Genomic DNA, 16,126 nt, shown 5'->3' on the forward strand with positions numbered 1-16,126 from the left:
AGTTTCCACTGGTAACTGGAAAAAATTCAAAATATAAACAAGGCATCATTTTCTCCCTATTGAACTGGCAAAGGAAAACACATGCTCAGTGTCATGTGGACATGTGAGAAAATACCTCTATACAGCTGATAGTTGTGTAAATCGATCCAATATTTCTTTGAAGGGCAGTCTGGCGATATGTACTAAAAGACTTAACATACGTGAGTTTTGGCAATTTTTCTTCCGGAAATCTGTCCTTAGAAAATAATTAAGGATGTACAAAATGACTTATCATATTTATGCTGAACCTGTTTGAACAGAGAACGGTTAAACCTAAGTGTCCAGCAAGTGGGAACATTTAAATATATTTATATATATTTTGGTACCTCTATTCAAAGGATGTGTCAAATTATGTTTTAGAACTGTATTGATGTAGAAGGATGTTTATAATATACTGTTAAGTGAAAAGGTAAGTTACAAAACAGTACGTATAAGAAGAATCCGATGTTGTATATATATCATATATATATGAGAGAGATCATATATATTTGTAGACATAAACATAACACATACACACAGAGATTTTATAAGAATACACAGCAAGGTTACTCATGGCTATCTTTCAGTGGATGGTTTTGAATTTACTTTGGTTGTTTTATGAATTTATTGCTTTTTTATTAAAACTGTGTTTTGCAATACATATATATTATTTTGTGGTGAGATAAACAACAGGTATTTAAAATTTTTAAACCCGACGATGCTGTCTATCCTCGTTTGTGGAGCAACATTTTCAAGGCTCCTCTAAGTGTTTGCTTAAGCCCATGGTTCTAAAAATATGGTCCTCAGACCAGCAGCATCTGTGTTACCTGGGAATCTGTTAGGCTTGCAAGTTCTCAGGCCCATCCCCAGACCTTCTGAATCAGAAACTCTGCTGATAGGGCTGAGAAATCTGTGTTTTAGTAAGCCCTCCTGGTGCCTGAACCACTGACTTAAGCTAACAAAAATATTAGCTTATATAGCACCTGGTATTTCAATTAATCCTCAATGTCTTATCTAGTAGAAACAAGGAAGGAACATACAGAACTCTAACAAAGATCTATACTATCCAAGGCAAGTTGGTCTGCTTTATAGTATCCATGGGAAGATTTCTATTTAACTTGTGGGCGTCTTCATCCTTTCCTCCTGTTGACTAGCACCTTTACCATAAACTTCCAGCCTTGTGTATCCGTTGGAAGGAGAATTGTGGTTTGGCTTCCTTGGGGGCATTTCTTACTACCTCTGCAACCCACAGTGTTCTTTTCATCTCACACAGTCAGGTGAGGGAATAAAAGTCCTGGGTAGACCTGTTTCCAAAATAAATTCGTGACCTAAACTCTGCTACGAGATGGTAAGCCCCATGAGGGCAGAGGCCAGAGCTGTTTATTCCTAGCACATAGAAAATATTAAAAAACATATTTGTTGAAAAAATGAATGAACCAAGACAGAAAGAAATCCTTAGTGTTTGTACTATTCTTATTTGAAACTTCTTTTATTCAAAGATAATATTTCAGATCTCAGCAGGTAGAGTAACAATTTGGGAAAGTACCAGTTTTGTCAGCAACCTTCACTTCAGCCCTAAACGCCAATTAAGAGCACCTTTATTTTATTTTTATTTTTTAAACATTTATTTATTTATTTACTGGCCGCGTTGGGTCTTCGTTGCTGCGCGGGCTTTCTTTCTAGTTGCGGCGAGCGGGGCCTACTCTTTGTTGCAGTGCACAGGCTTCTCATTGCGGTGGCTTCTCTTGTTGCTGAGCATGGGCTCTAGGCACACGGGCTTCAGTAGTTGTGGCACATGGGCTCAGTAGTTGTGGCTCGCGGGTTCTAGAGCACAGGCTCAGTAGTTGTGGCTCACGAGCTTAGTTGCTCCGCGGCATGTGGGATCTTCCCGGACCAGGGCTCAAAGCCATGCCCCCTGCATTGGCAGGCGGATTCTCAACCACTGCACCACCACGGCAGTCCTAGAGCACTTTTATTTTAATCTGCATTTGTTTTGGGCTATTCTTGACAACAGGTTGTATGCAACAAAAATAATATTATTTAGAGTTATTTTTCCCTTAACAATTCCTTTTCTAAAATCTCTCGTGTTAAACTTGGGTAAATGAGCAGACATGACCTCTTACTCTACCACAGATACAGAGGGAGATGATCTTTTTAAGGGTAGCCAGCTTGGTGACTATCCTATTCATCTTGGCTAATTCTGGATAAGGATAGTCAGCACCCTCAGTCAGAAATATCTCTCATGGGGACTTCCCTGGTGGCGCAGTGGTTAAGAATCTGCCTGCCAGTGCAGGGGACTCGGGTTCGATCCCTGGTCCAGGAAGACCCCACGTGCCACAGAGCAACTAAGCCCATGTGCCACAACTACTGAGCCCGTGTGCCATAACTACTGAAGCCTGCGCACTCCAGGGCCTGTGCTCCACAACAAGAGAAGCCACCACAATGAGAAGCCCGCGCACTGCAACAAAGAGTAGCCCCCGCTTGCCGCAGCTAGAGAAAGCCCGCGTGCAGCAATGAAGACCCAACGCAACCAAAAAATAAAATTAAAAAATAAAATAAAATAAAAATTAAAAAGAAAAAATCTGTCATGAAGAGTGAGGTTTTAGTACTGGGAAGAATTATCCAGCAAACCTACCTGGGCAGGGAAGGGACTAAGTAGACTTCTAAGCAGTAGAAGTTGGACTTTTTGGAGGAATCCCCAAAGGCAAACGGTGGAGTTTGGCCACTGGGTGAAGGACTTGGTGAACAGGCAGAACATTAAATATGGGATTTAGTAATTGACAATTCTTCATCTAGCAGCCAATGAAGCCCAGGAATATGATGGACCCAGCAACCAAGATCCAGGGCAATACCAGCTGGATTTCAGGCATGAAGTGGGAAAGAGTGACTAGTGAAAGAAGGTCATGTCCCAGGGAAGGACCATCATCTCTGTATTAGCAATTTACTGTTGGTTCTTCATCTTTGCTCTGCTCTAGATAAGGCTGGTCTCCGAGTCCAAATTTATGGATCCAAATTTATGGATCAATTTCTGAAATGTGCTTCATGATGACATGCACCTGGATCACCCAGGGTGTTTGTTAAAATATAAGCTACAAGATCACTTCTCTGACCTAAGGACCACAGTGCTTGGGGAGCCCAGGAATCTGGGTTTTAAAATGCGGTTACAAATGAATCTAGAATTTGAGGTCCACTTGCTATGGGCAATGCATATGTGGTCCCATGAGTAATGGTTAGCAAGCACCAAAGGGACAGGACAGAGAACACAGCAGATCATTACTAATTATTTGAGTTGAACAGCTGGCACCAAATACTAGAATTATTTGATCTGTATAGCAAGGCAAAATGTTCCTTAGAGTAGAGATTATTAAAGAAGAAAAAATATCCTCATCCAATTCAAATAACACATTTTATTGAGCGCCTACTGTATAAAAAGTAATACAGAACTTCAGAAAAGTAATAATGTGAGATAGGCTTAAAGTTACTTATTGGATTGTTCTCCCCAAGTCTTTTCCTTCTCTCTGTTGATTCTTCCTTTGGGTGGAATGCTCATAAATCACGAAGCAGTTACTTTTCAGGAGTCCAAAATAGGATTCTGTCTCAATCTTACCTCGCTATTTGAGAAATAGCAGAAAGAGTAACAGCAAAAGGGAAATTTGCTTCCACATTTTTCAGGAAGACTTTTTGGGGTTCTATGTGGCTACAGTTATAAGGTAACACACAAGGCATGCCTGTATCTGCCAGGGTTGGCAACAGTCAATTTAGAGGAAGATACAGTCCAACTCAGTTGCGAAGTCCAGCTCCTACAGTCAGTGGCTCAGAGCAGGGGTAGAGATGCAGGACCAAGTCTAAAATGCTAGCAGTAAAAGTGGAGGTGGCAAGATGGAGGTCCAGTCTTGGTTTCCTAATCAGACTATTCCTTAGCCCTGTAGCCATGGGGAGTATACGAGCCTAGGGCAGCTACAGAAGCTATGCATAAGAAAGCATTCTTTTCTGTTCACTGTCGTAGAATATTCACTCCCATAACTGAAGAAGAATCAGATTTTCTACATCCTTCTAACCCCAGTGTTCAAGAAGATCATTTTTTTTTTGCTTGGTTAAAACAGCTTTGCCAGTTTCTGGAGAAATTTGATGGAGAGTTCAGGGATTATATTTGGTTTTGCATTGAGGTCCATGTTTATTAGTTATACCATTGATCAGTCTGCTTGTGTGACCCTGTATGGAAGAAATGCATGTGGCTGAAATAATTTTCAACTTTTCATTGAATTGTTTAAACATGCTGTCAATACACGTATGAACATAAACATATGGGATTTCTCTTGTCTGTAGAAATTTATCATCGCCTCTCCCACCCCCCTGAGTAAAAACATATTTAATTTGGCCCATCCTAAAACACTGAAGATATACAATAGTAGTTAGGCAAGAAGCAGCAATCCAACTGAGTACTCAAATACAATCTTGGAGTTAAGCCCAAATGGTTGAAAAGTCTAAGAAAAATTTCTACTGTTTTTAACAGTACTGTCTGTGTATAAAATTCTGGCATACGAAATACTTCCAGATGCTTTGGAACTAGATAGAGGTGGTGGTTGCATAGCATTGTTAATGTACTAATGCCACTGAATTGTTCACTTTATAGTGGTTAATTTTATGCCATATGAATTTCACCTCAATTTTTTAAAAAAGAAATACTTTCTGAACTATTGATCTCCTTATAACTGAGAAATTAAATGTAAAAGGACTCTACTCTTTGTATCATCCTTTCCTTCTTTATAGATACATCTGATACATCTGAGCCACTGATACAGATACATCTAAGCCACTGCTTTCAAAGGCTTAGAGAGAACATTCTGTTTCCCCTCAACTGATTTTTCTTTCCCATTGCGCAAACATTGATTCTTCCCCCTGCCCTCCACTGTCCCCACCCCCCAGCTCTTTATGTGCAATTAGTTCTGCCTGGGCTTGCAATTGAGAATCTTTGGGGTCTGAGTCTGATGCTAATGCAGTTTTTCTTGCAGCAAACAGAGCAGAGGGGTTGATGTATTCTCGATGGTGTTGGTGATCTCAGTATGTCTTTACTTATACTCTGTTGTGGGATATCAGGAAAGACAGGTGAGGGCAGTCTTTCTGGGGTTAGGGAGGCTAGGCTTCATCGGCAGGTGGGCAAGTGCTCCCTGGACTGCTGTTGATGAGCCATCACTCATGGGGAAGCTGGAAGGGAAAGGAGAGATTCTATCACCCTCCCCACCCCACCAATTGGTGCTATAACAAGCTGAAGCACATACTCTGTAAATGCCCTGTTCCCTCCCACCCAGTCACTAATACAAGGCAGGTGGAACTATTCCTTCCTTTCTTTAAGCTTCTCTTTTATTTGTTAAAATAAAATCCACATTCATATATACAATTTTCTCTTGTACATGATCTCATTTAACGTTCACGAGTCTGTGAAATACGGAGAGTTGCAGAAGAGAACACCAAAGCTCATAGACCTCACCTGGCTTGCCCAGACCACTTTTCTAAGAAGACACAGAGATACTAGCACTTGAATATGGGGCTTTCAATAACCTCATTCTTTCTACTTCATCAAGTTATTGCACTATGCTCCCTCCTGAGAGTGTGCCTGCAGACGGCTTACTTCCTTGTGATGGCTCTTCTAGCCAGTGCCCCTGGTTGGGCCACCATGCATGTCTGTGCAAGCTGTGTGCTGCATACTTCCGGAAGGCACTGTTCACAAGGACTGTTCAGTGTTATGGCCCTGGGTGTTGGCATTCTTTTTATCTGATATTGGGTGGAGAGACAAAGATGGTTATGATGTATTCCCTGGAGCTCACAGCCAACCTTTACAGTCAGTGCTCTGTTGCAGAGTAGGACCTACTAAACCATTCCGAGAGTCAGCTGAACCTGCTTCACGTACTTAATGTTATTTTCTCAATGTTTTTCCAAAGTCAAGAAACATCTTCACAACTGATTTAAAAATTTTTTAAGTATACAATATCAGCTTTCACATCTGTAAACGGAGATAATATTTTACCCTTGTGTACTTATCTGGTCACACATCTACTCTGGTTTCTTGTGAGGATCAAATAGTTACTCTAGGTGAAAACACTCGGTGAAATGTAAAGCACCTGGCAATATAAGCAGTGTAAGGCACCACTACTTAAACATAGTTTATAGAGAAACATACATACTCGGCACACTCAAGCATACATACATGTAATAGAAATAGATACTGAGAAGTACAGCTGGATAGATAGAGAAGGGAAACATCTCTTGACTGAAGAAAGAGAAACAGAAGATAGAAAGGAGGAAAGAATGGGTAAATGGTTGTTACAGGTGGTAGGAAGGTGAGTCTATGTGGTGAGATAAGAACAAACTCCAGCACTTTCTAGGGTGGAGATAAAAAGGCTTAAACGAATTAACCTGGGTTCACTGAGTTAGCGGCCTAGGAGAGCAACAGAGGTGTGGAGTTAACCTTTACAGGGAACACAGGCAATGCTTCAGGGGGAGCTAACAACCCACACATAAAATAGAAATGTTAAAAAATGAAGCAATTTGTATTATTCTTGGTGTGTTAAGAACCAGGTTTGAGTTGTTTAAATTCAACTCTTCTGAAAAAGAAGATCAGCATTACTATGGACTACAAGTGTCCCCCCCAATTCATATGTTGAAGACCTAAACCCCCATGTGAATGAGATAGGGCCTTTAAGGAGGTGATTAAGGTTAAGTGAAGTCATAAGGGTGGAGCCTTAATCCAGTAGAACTGGTGCCCTTATAAGAGGAGGAAGGGAGACCAGAGCCCCTTTCGCCAAACAAGACCACAGAGAGAAGGCCAGTGTTCTCACCGCAACCAGACCATGCTGGCACCTTGATCTCGGACTTCCAAACTCCAGAACTGTGAGAAAATAAGTTTATGTTGTTTAAGCCACCCATTCTATGGTATTTTGTTATGGCAGCCTGAGCTGACTCGTACAAGCATAAAGATGAACAAAATGAAGCAGTTTTTGTTAACATAAGATCTGGCATCTTTGGCAATTCATCCTAAAGTGTACTGAGGGGGTAAAGTCATAGATTAAGTGACTTACCAGTTTCATTTACTGTACAACAGAATAAGTTAATGCTTCTATCTAGTTTCTTTGAGAGTCTCAGCTCATATAAATTATAATTTTACCTTTTTTCTTAAAACTGATATTCATGGTTTAACTGTGGTTGTTAAATTTGCATGCTAAAACCCACTGCTGAATTTAACTGATATCAATACTATTTACTTATATCAATAGTAATTCTGCTACCTTTCACTTACTGCAATGTGCTTTTCTCTGTAACAAAGTTTCATTACCTGGAAAATACTGAACACAACTATTATTCTGTGAAAGAATTTCAATCTAAAATGGAACCAGAGGATATAAAATGGAAAATCTCACACATGTGCCCTTAGGAAAACAAATCTTAAGGACTGAGAAACTGTTTTCTTGTAAAAGCCTGATTTACAGAAAACTGATAATATTGGAATTTTCTTAAATGATAGGGAGTTGGTGAGGGATTGCCTCATATCATCAACCCTGGGAAATTAGGCTTATGGTTTCCAGAGGCATGAACAAGAAATGACCCACGTGGGGTTGGTCTCGCAAAATAAGCTGAATTGAGCTTTGTTTGTATGACTGGGCTGGTTTTTGTGTGCTTAGGGAATTTTCAAAGCTGTTCTCCGTTTGTTTTTGACTTTAACAGACTCTCACTGAACTCTGCCCTCTTTACATTCCCTGCCCATAAAGACAGCCTCCCTCAAACCCTCAGCGGACTCACCTGTAGTTTGCTACAGTTTGTGTGTCTCGAATTGCAGTTCTGCTATTCCCGAATAAACTCACCTTTTTACAATTTTGAGCTTGCCTCATTTTACCCTTTTATTTAGGTCGACAATTCTCTAGAAACACTGGAGCAAAGGAAGCGACCAAAAGGGTGAAAAGGGTTGGGTAACAGAACTGCAGGGAATGGAACGATTCTGGGATTTGCAGTTCATTTAATCGGTTCCAAAGTATCAATACAAGTTACAACCCTAGCCTCAAACAGTTGCCTTATGAAACTGAGAACGGAGAAATGTGCAAGGATTCCTTTTAAAGAGTGTCTGCCTCGCAGGGTGACTGACCATTTCGGTTTGCTCAGGACTGTCCCAGTTTGAGGACTGAAAGTCCCAGGAGCCCCCTCATTCCCAGGCAAGGCAGGACAGTCGGTGTTGCTAACAAGGCAGTCATGGTCCCTGCTCCTTTTGAGCTTTCATTCTGGAAGAGTGCTCAGAGATCTGTATGGATAAGATAGGAAGGAATAAGAGTGGGAAGAGCACAGGGCTGAGGACCACCAACCTTTGTGTGGGCACAGAAGCAGGAGGAGGGAGCGTGGAATGGTGTCATAGAAGACCAGAAAGGACAGAATGGTAATATTCCAAACATTTGTACAGAGCTCTCTAAAGCAATGGAAAATGGACAAAGCACATGGACAGGTGATTCATAGAAGCAGATGAACTAATGCCAGTAAGCATGAAAGATAATAAAAATGCTCAACTCTATTAATACTCATAGAACTGCAAATGTAAACACATGTGATCAGATCTTTTTTGCTTATCAAACTGATAGAGAAAAATAATAATGCTTAGTGGTGTCTAGGCAATAATGAAATGGGCACTCAGACACAGGGTGCCAGTAAAAATGGGTAGAACCTTGCTGAGTATGTAATTTGGCAGTAGGTATAAAATTCCACTTTTAGAAATCCATCCTACTTATATAAAGATTTGTGTACAAAGAAGTTCAGCAATTTTTAGCTTATATCTTGGCCTTATCCCATAAGTGACTTTTAATTTATCAGTGTTATAAACAAAACAGAGTAAAATTGCCCACCATAATTACTAATTCACATAATGGGACAGAATTCTGCTCAGTTTCTATTTTTCTAATTCTGAGAAATTAAAAAATAGAGAAACATACATAGTATAAAGTAACTGTCCCCACAGCTCAGCTTGAAAACTCAACTTATGGTCATATTTTCAAGTGATTTTTAAAAAATTAATAGATTATTTTTTAGAACAGTTTTAGACCTATAGACAAATCAGGCAGAGTACTGGAAGTTCCCTTATACCACCACTCTCCCTCAGTTTTCCCTTATTTTAACATCTTCCATCAGTATGGTACATTTGTTAAAATTATTGGACTAATATTGGTACATTTTATGAGCTAAAACACAGTTTATTCAGATTTCCTTAGTTTTTACTTAATGCAATGGTTTTCCTGTTCCAGGATGCCGTATTATGTTTAGTTGTCATTTCTCCTTAGGCTCCTCTTGGGTGTGTAACATTTTCTAAGGTTTTCTTTGTTTTTGATGACCCTGATCATTTTGAGGAGTATTAGTCACGTATTTTGTAGGATGTGCCCTATTGGAATTTGTTTGATATTTTTTCTCATTATTAGACTGGAGTTAGGGGTTTGGGGGAGGAAGATCACAGAAGTGCTATTTTCCTCATATTAATGGTATTTACTCTTAACATAATTTGAATGTTGATATTGACCTTCATCACCTGGCTCAAGTAGTATTTGTTGGGTTTCTCTACCGTAAGGTTACCACCCAAGCCCCATTTTCACACTGTACTCTTTAGAAGGAAGTCACCATGTGTAGCCCACTCTTAAGGGGTGAGAGTTATGCGCCCCTCCTTTAGGGTGGAGTATCTACAAAATTTACATAATCTACCTAATTTGGTATTGTGCACAGAATTTATTAATTTATCCAATTACTTTTTTATATCAGTAGGGAGTCGTGGCTATTTTATACTTTGGGTTATATTCCAATGCTACTTTATTTTGTTGCTCAAATTTTTCCAGCTTTGGCCTTTTGGAAGCTCTTTCACTTGGCTCCTGGGTCCCTTTAACATGCCCCCACCATTGTGGCAATTTTTATTTTTTAAGAACTACTAACTTTCTGGCATAAGATGCTCCAGGCTTAGCTTGTGTATATTCTGCTCCCCTCTCAGAATCACCCATTTCTCCAAGGAGCCCCTGTTCCTTTTATTGGAGAATGGAATTAGAAACCAAGATCTGGGTGCTCGATGTGCTTGCTGCTACTGCAGTTCATTTCTTTTACGCCCTCTCAGAATTATATGTGTGTGTGTGCTAGCCTGTGTATATACACATATCAGTAAATATTCCCATAGGTAACCATCTGTGCTCCATATCAAGTTGTTAATCATACACTTAAATCTATTTTAAAATTAAATGAGTTCTCCATAAACTTCATAACTAACATCTCCAACTCTAACCTCTCACCACATGGATTATTCTAGCCACCTCCCCTTGCTGATCTGTACATTTCGAATCCAGCTGTGAGAAACCTGGATCCCACCATCTGCCATTCATTTACTTAGTTGTTCAATTCCAGTATACCTGATAGCAGTACCAGAATTTTGAGCCTCCATCCCTGTAGGAAATGGTCTTATTGAGAAGAGTACAGTACTTAAGCGTAGTTCCTTTTACCTTTAGTCTTACCGACTCCATTTATTTCCAATAGACATTTTCTAAATAAAAGAAATAAAACATAGCAGATAAAGTTGAATTCCCCTTTGACCTGCAAATCCAGGCTGATTCTCCTCTTCCTTCCCAAGATGCACAAATTATAAGTTTGCACATATTATATACTCTTTCAGTCTATTTTTATATTTTATACATACAAATATATATTTATGGGCATTCTATTTTAACATTTACATAAATTATATAGGGGGCATATTCTACCCTTCTTTCATTCTTATATTTTTTTGTGATTAGGCTATGTTGATAAATTTAGATCTAGTCCATTCTTTGTATAACCAAAATATTCCATCGTAAGAATATTCCACATTTTCTTCACCACTTTTTTTACTGACGAGTATTTAGATTCTTCCAATTTCTTTTTTGCTTTTATAGATAATACCATAGTAAATATCCCATCAAGTTAGCAAATATTGAGGGCATTATGTCAGTAGAAATGGCATTAATTTATTTTAACATATACAAAGTCCCATGCTCAGACTTGATATGTAGCTCCATACTGAAAAATACGAATTCCAGTCATGCTTTAGTGCCTATGAAGCCTGGTTCTTACAGCCACTGTGCAGCTGGCCGGGTCCTTATCCTGGCCTGGGTGCATCGTCCAATGCCTGGCCCAGAGCAGGCTCTCACTGCCCCTCCTGCTGCCTCGCAGGGGTCAGTGTGTCTAAGGGTTCCTTCAGAACTGCCTGTGTGCATGTGCAGACCCTCCTGAGGCCTTTCAGCGCTGCTTTGAAAGCCTTACAAAAGAAGCTGAATCGCCCATGCATGTACTGCTGGTCCACAGTTCCAAGAAAAGTTTCTTTTTTTGAACTGGGGACAGAGCAGACAGGCCTAGGAGGAAGCCTGACCTGTGCACCATGGGCCTGAGAACTGGACAGAAGAAAGCTGGCTCATTAAGTGTTAGCTGTCTTAATGCCAAGAGCAGTGTTATTAATGGGTACCCATTACTAAGGCCTGGGCTTATGAAGACCTGTTGCAACTTGCAAGTGTCCCCTTCAGTATATGCCTAATCTGTAACTGGAATTCCACAACTGAGTCCTTCTAAAATCTGTAATTTGAAAAGATACATGCAACCCAAAGTTCATAGCAACACTATTTACAAAAGCCAAGACAAGGAAACAACCTAAGTGCCCATCAACAGATGATTGGCTTAAAAAGCTGTAGTGTATATATATATATATATATATATATATATACACACACACACACTACAATGGAATATTACTTAGCCATAAAAGAGAATGAAATACTTGGTGAAATAAGTCAGAAAGACAAATACTATATGATATCACTTGTATGTGTAATTTAAAAAATTATACAAATAAATCTATACACAAAGCAGAAACAGACTCACAGATATAGAAAAGAAACTTATGGTTACCACAGGGGGAGAGGGACAAATTAGGAGTACAGAATTAATAGATACAAAATATTATACATAAAATAAGCAACAAAGATTTACTGTATAGCACAGGGGATTATATCCAATATCTTGTATTAACCTAAAATGGGATATAATCTGCAAAAAACCCTGAATTACTATGCTATACACCTGAAACTATTGCAATATTGTAAATCACCTATACTTCAATTTAAAAATCCTAATATCTTGTATAATATTCTCTTTCCTTGTTCTGAGTCCCTCCCCTTCCTGCTTCCCAATCTCAGCACACAGGCTCTGCTCAGACCCACCCCTCCCTTCCATGTTGGCTCATTTCCTTGGGACCAAACTCATATGTCTTGGTTTTCCTTTCCTGGAGATAAGACATTATAGTAGGCTTTCATGTAACCATCTTTTGAAGGGGCCCTCCACCAGTCCTCTCATCTCTGCTAACTTGTCTGAATTCTGGGATAAGGGCAGTTTATTTAAGATCATTATAGGATGCATCTTCTAGTAATTTCAGTGATTGTGCCTATTATAAAGTAACAACTCATTTATCCAGCACCACTAGTTTTTTCATAAGGGAAGAATATGAACTTATAAATTGAAATTATAAGCCATTAACTCATTTGATCCTTATGACGATGTGCATTACTGCTTCCACCTTAAAGCTGAGAAATCTAAGGAGCAGAGAGGTCAAGCAACTTGCTTAAGATCTCACAGCTGGTTAAAGATGGAGCCCAACTCTGAGCCCAGGTGTCTCTAACTCCACAGTCCATGATCTTTCTACCATATCATACTTTCTTCAGAAAGACTTCCAAATAGACAGTTTATCCATTTAGACATCTTAAAACCTCTTTAAACAAATTTCAATAGAAAAAAATGTCTAAGCTGTCTTTCATATTTTCATTTCACCTAGATATGTGTTAAGCTTCACCCATTGTCTTCTGTTTAACTTTTATTGATGAGCTGGCCCTGAAAGTGGTTAAGAGCACAGGCCCTCTGCTGTGTGATCTTAGGCAAGTTACCTAACCTCTCTGTGCTCCAGTTTCTTTATCTGTCAACTGCAGATTACAACAGTGCCAATTTCTGTGGGTTGTCATGTGGATTAACAGCGTTAAAATAAGTAAGGGAATTAGAATGGTAACTGATAAATAAATGCTCACACTTTTATTATTGATGAATTAGTCAATGATCTATCACTGTTGAAGTGTTGATCCAACTCATTTATACATTTCTCTTTTGTCCTATAAATGTCAGGCTGTGAGCTGTGACTTTTCTTGCTGTCTCTGTAACTATTTTTGGCAGTCTTCCTTTATTAGACCTAATGTGGAATCAGAAACTAGACCAACCAATTCTTATAGAACTGTATGTTAAATCTGAATGTCATCTGAAGAAGATTTTTCATGGCTTTAGTATAGTTTCATTACAGCTACTTCTGGAGCATAAAAGGTAATTTATCTTCATTTCTTAGTGTTAGATTTTTATTTTTGAGGGCACTGGAAGGCTGATCTCCAGATGAGGAAAATGTAATTCTCTATAATGTGGAGAAGTCTAGCGTAGGCAATTGTCATTAAAAAAAAAAAAAAAACAAGTCATGAAAACTTCCAAACAATACCCAAAGTAGAGAGTCTAATATAACAAGTCCCCAGGTACCTATTAAGTTCAAACAATTATCAATATTTTGATAATCTTTTTTCATCCATCCTTAGGAATCCTATTTTATCAAAAAACAAAACACAAAAATTTCAACATGTATCTTTAAAAACTTCAAAGAAGTTTTTAATGTAATCATCATGCTATTATTATGCTCAAAAGAATTAAGTGTAATTTATTAACTTAATCCCACCTTCAGTCCATATTTAGATTTCACCAGTTGTTTCAAAATTTTTTTTGTAGTTACAGCTTTTTTAAAATCAAGGTCCAGATAAAGTCCATCTATTGCATTGGCTTTGTAGGCCTTTTAAATTTATTTTATTCTGTAACATCCCCACTCTCTCACGTCACTGGTTAATAGTGGGTTATTTGTCCTGTAGGCCAGTAGTTTTCAAAGTGTGTACCAGCAGCTTTAGCAACTCCTGGGAACGTGTGAGAAATGCAAATTTCTTCTCAGGCCCCATCCAGGCCTACTGAAACAGACTTTGGGAATGCAGCCCAGCAATTTGTGTTTTAATAAGCCCTCCAGGATCTCACCTGGGTACCACTGTTGTTGACTAGCCCACATCATAGATTTGGCTGATTGCTGCCTCCTGTTGCCATTCATCTTCTCTCATTACCTCTATAGTTCCTATAAATTGGCAATCAGATTTAGAGCCTTGATCACATTCAGGTTCACCACTTTTTTTTTTTAAGGCAAGAATACTTCACAGATGATGCTATGCTCTCCTACTGCATCAGTCATGAGGTACATAAGCTCTGACCCAGTGTTAGTGATGCTGAGACTGCCAGTGATTGGGTGGCATCCACCTGACGCCTGCTCTGCTGAATGGTCTCACCGACCACTGATTGTTGTTCAGACTTATTTTCTTTGGGATCATGGGGTGAAGATTTCTAATATCATCCATTCTGTACTTATTAATCCTTTGCAGCCTTTTATTGTTCTTGTTGCTTATTTGGGAGCATGACAACTTCCATGACATATTTACAGTTTAAAAGCAGTATGAACGTGATTCTTTGTTGACAAATTAAAAACAACTCTATAGAATTTTTTCATAACGCTTACGATAAGCACAGACCCTTGATTTGCATGATTTGCATTTGCTTAGAAAGCACTCATTTAACTAGTGAAGAAATTACAATTTAACCATTTTGAATCTGGGTTCTGATTTTGAATCAGTTACTGTCTACCTGGATGCCTGTGTTAAGCCAAATAGGCTGCTCAACCATGATTTGTTCCTTAGATCTCTGCTTAAATGCCTTGGCCCCTTTTACTCTATGATGACAATAGTATCATATATTCCTATCTGCCTAAAGGATTCCTATCCTAAAGCCAAGGATTTTAAAATATTCTGAGATAATATATGTAGAGTATTTTGGGTGAAATTATGAAGATGTGTCTCTTAGACCTGACTCTTCTATCTATGAGATAGAGCAATGTTTCTCAAACTTTGACAGTGACCTACAGTAAAAACACATTTTATACTGTGATCCTGTTCTCTCTCTCTCACACACACATACACACACACTTCTTAGAAATGGAAAATCTCGGTCTCTACCCCAGACCTATAGAATCAGACATTCTGGGAGTGGGTCCGTAAGGTGTTTCACCAATAATTGTTAATTGTATTATCTGCAGTCCACCTTGATGCTTTCCATTTTGTTCTCTACAGTTCTACTCCAATAAAAATTGCTGATGGTAACCCGCTGGGTTAGAATGATTTCCTGATGCACTATTAGACTGCAACCCACATTTTCAAAAAAACCGTCTCCTCCTACGTGGTTCTAAACTCACTCTCCACAAGATTCCTTCATTCTTTTTCATATTCTTTTCCATTATGGTTTATTACAGGATATTGAATATAGTTCCTTGTACTATGCAATAGGACCTTGTTTATCTATTCTATATGTAATAGTTTGCATCTGCTAATCCCAAACTCCCCACCCAACTCTCCCCCACCCCCCTCCCCCTTGACAACCACAAGTCTGTTCCCTATGTCTGTGAGTCTGTTTCGTAGATAAGTTCGTTTGTGTCCTCTTTTAGATTCCACATATAAGTGATACCATACGGTATTTGTCTTTCTCTGGTCTGACTTAACTTCGCTTAGTATGATAATCTCTAGGTCCATCCATGTTGCTAGAAATGGCATTATTTCATTCTTTTTATGGCTGAATAGTATTCCATTGTATATATATATACCACATCTTCTTTATTCATTCATCTGTTGATGGACATTTAGGTTGTTTCCATGTCTTGGCTATTGTAAATAGTGCTGCTATGAACATAGGGGGGGCATGTATTTTTTCAAATTATAGTTTTGTCTGGATACATACCCAGGAGTGGGATTGCTGGATCATATGGCAACTCTAGTTTTAGTTTTTTGAAGAACCTCCCTACTGTTCTCCATAGTGGCTGCACCAATTTACATTCCCACCAGCACTGCAAGAAGGTTCCCTTTTCTCCACACCCTCTCCAGCATTTGTTATTTGTAGACTTTTTAATGATGGCCATTCT

General features: G+C 38.9%; 1 protein-coding gene across 1 annotated transcript in view; it reads right to left on the reverse strand.

The window, feature by feature from the left end:
• Positions 1 to 16,126, reverse strand: part of NWD2 (NACHT and WD repeat domain containing 2) — a 191,641-nt gene that overhangs the window by 17,247 nt on the left and 158,268 nt on the right. The window lies entirely within an intron of this gene.

The sequence above is a fragment of the Eschrichtius robustus genome, chromosome 4 (assembly GCF_028021215.1).
Source record: "Eschrichtius robustus isolate mEscRob2 chromosome 4, mEscRob2.pri, whole genome shotgun sequence".
Taxonomy (NCBI): domain Eukaryota; kingdom Metazoa; phylum Chordata; class Mammalia; order Artiodactyla; family Eschrichtiidae; genus Eschrichtius; species Eschrichtius robustus.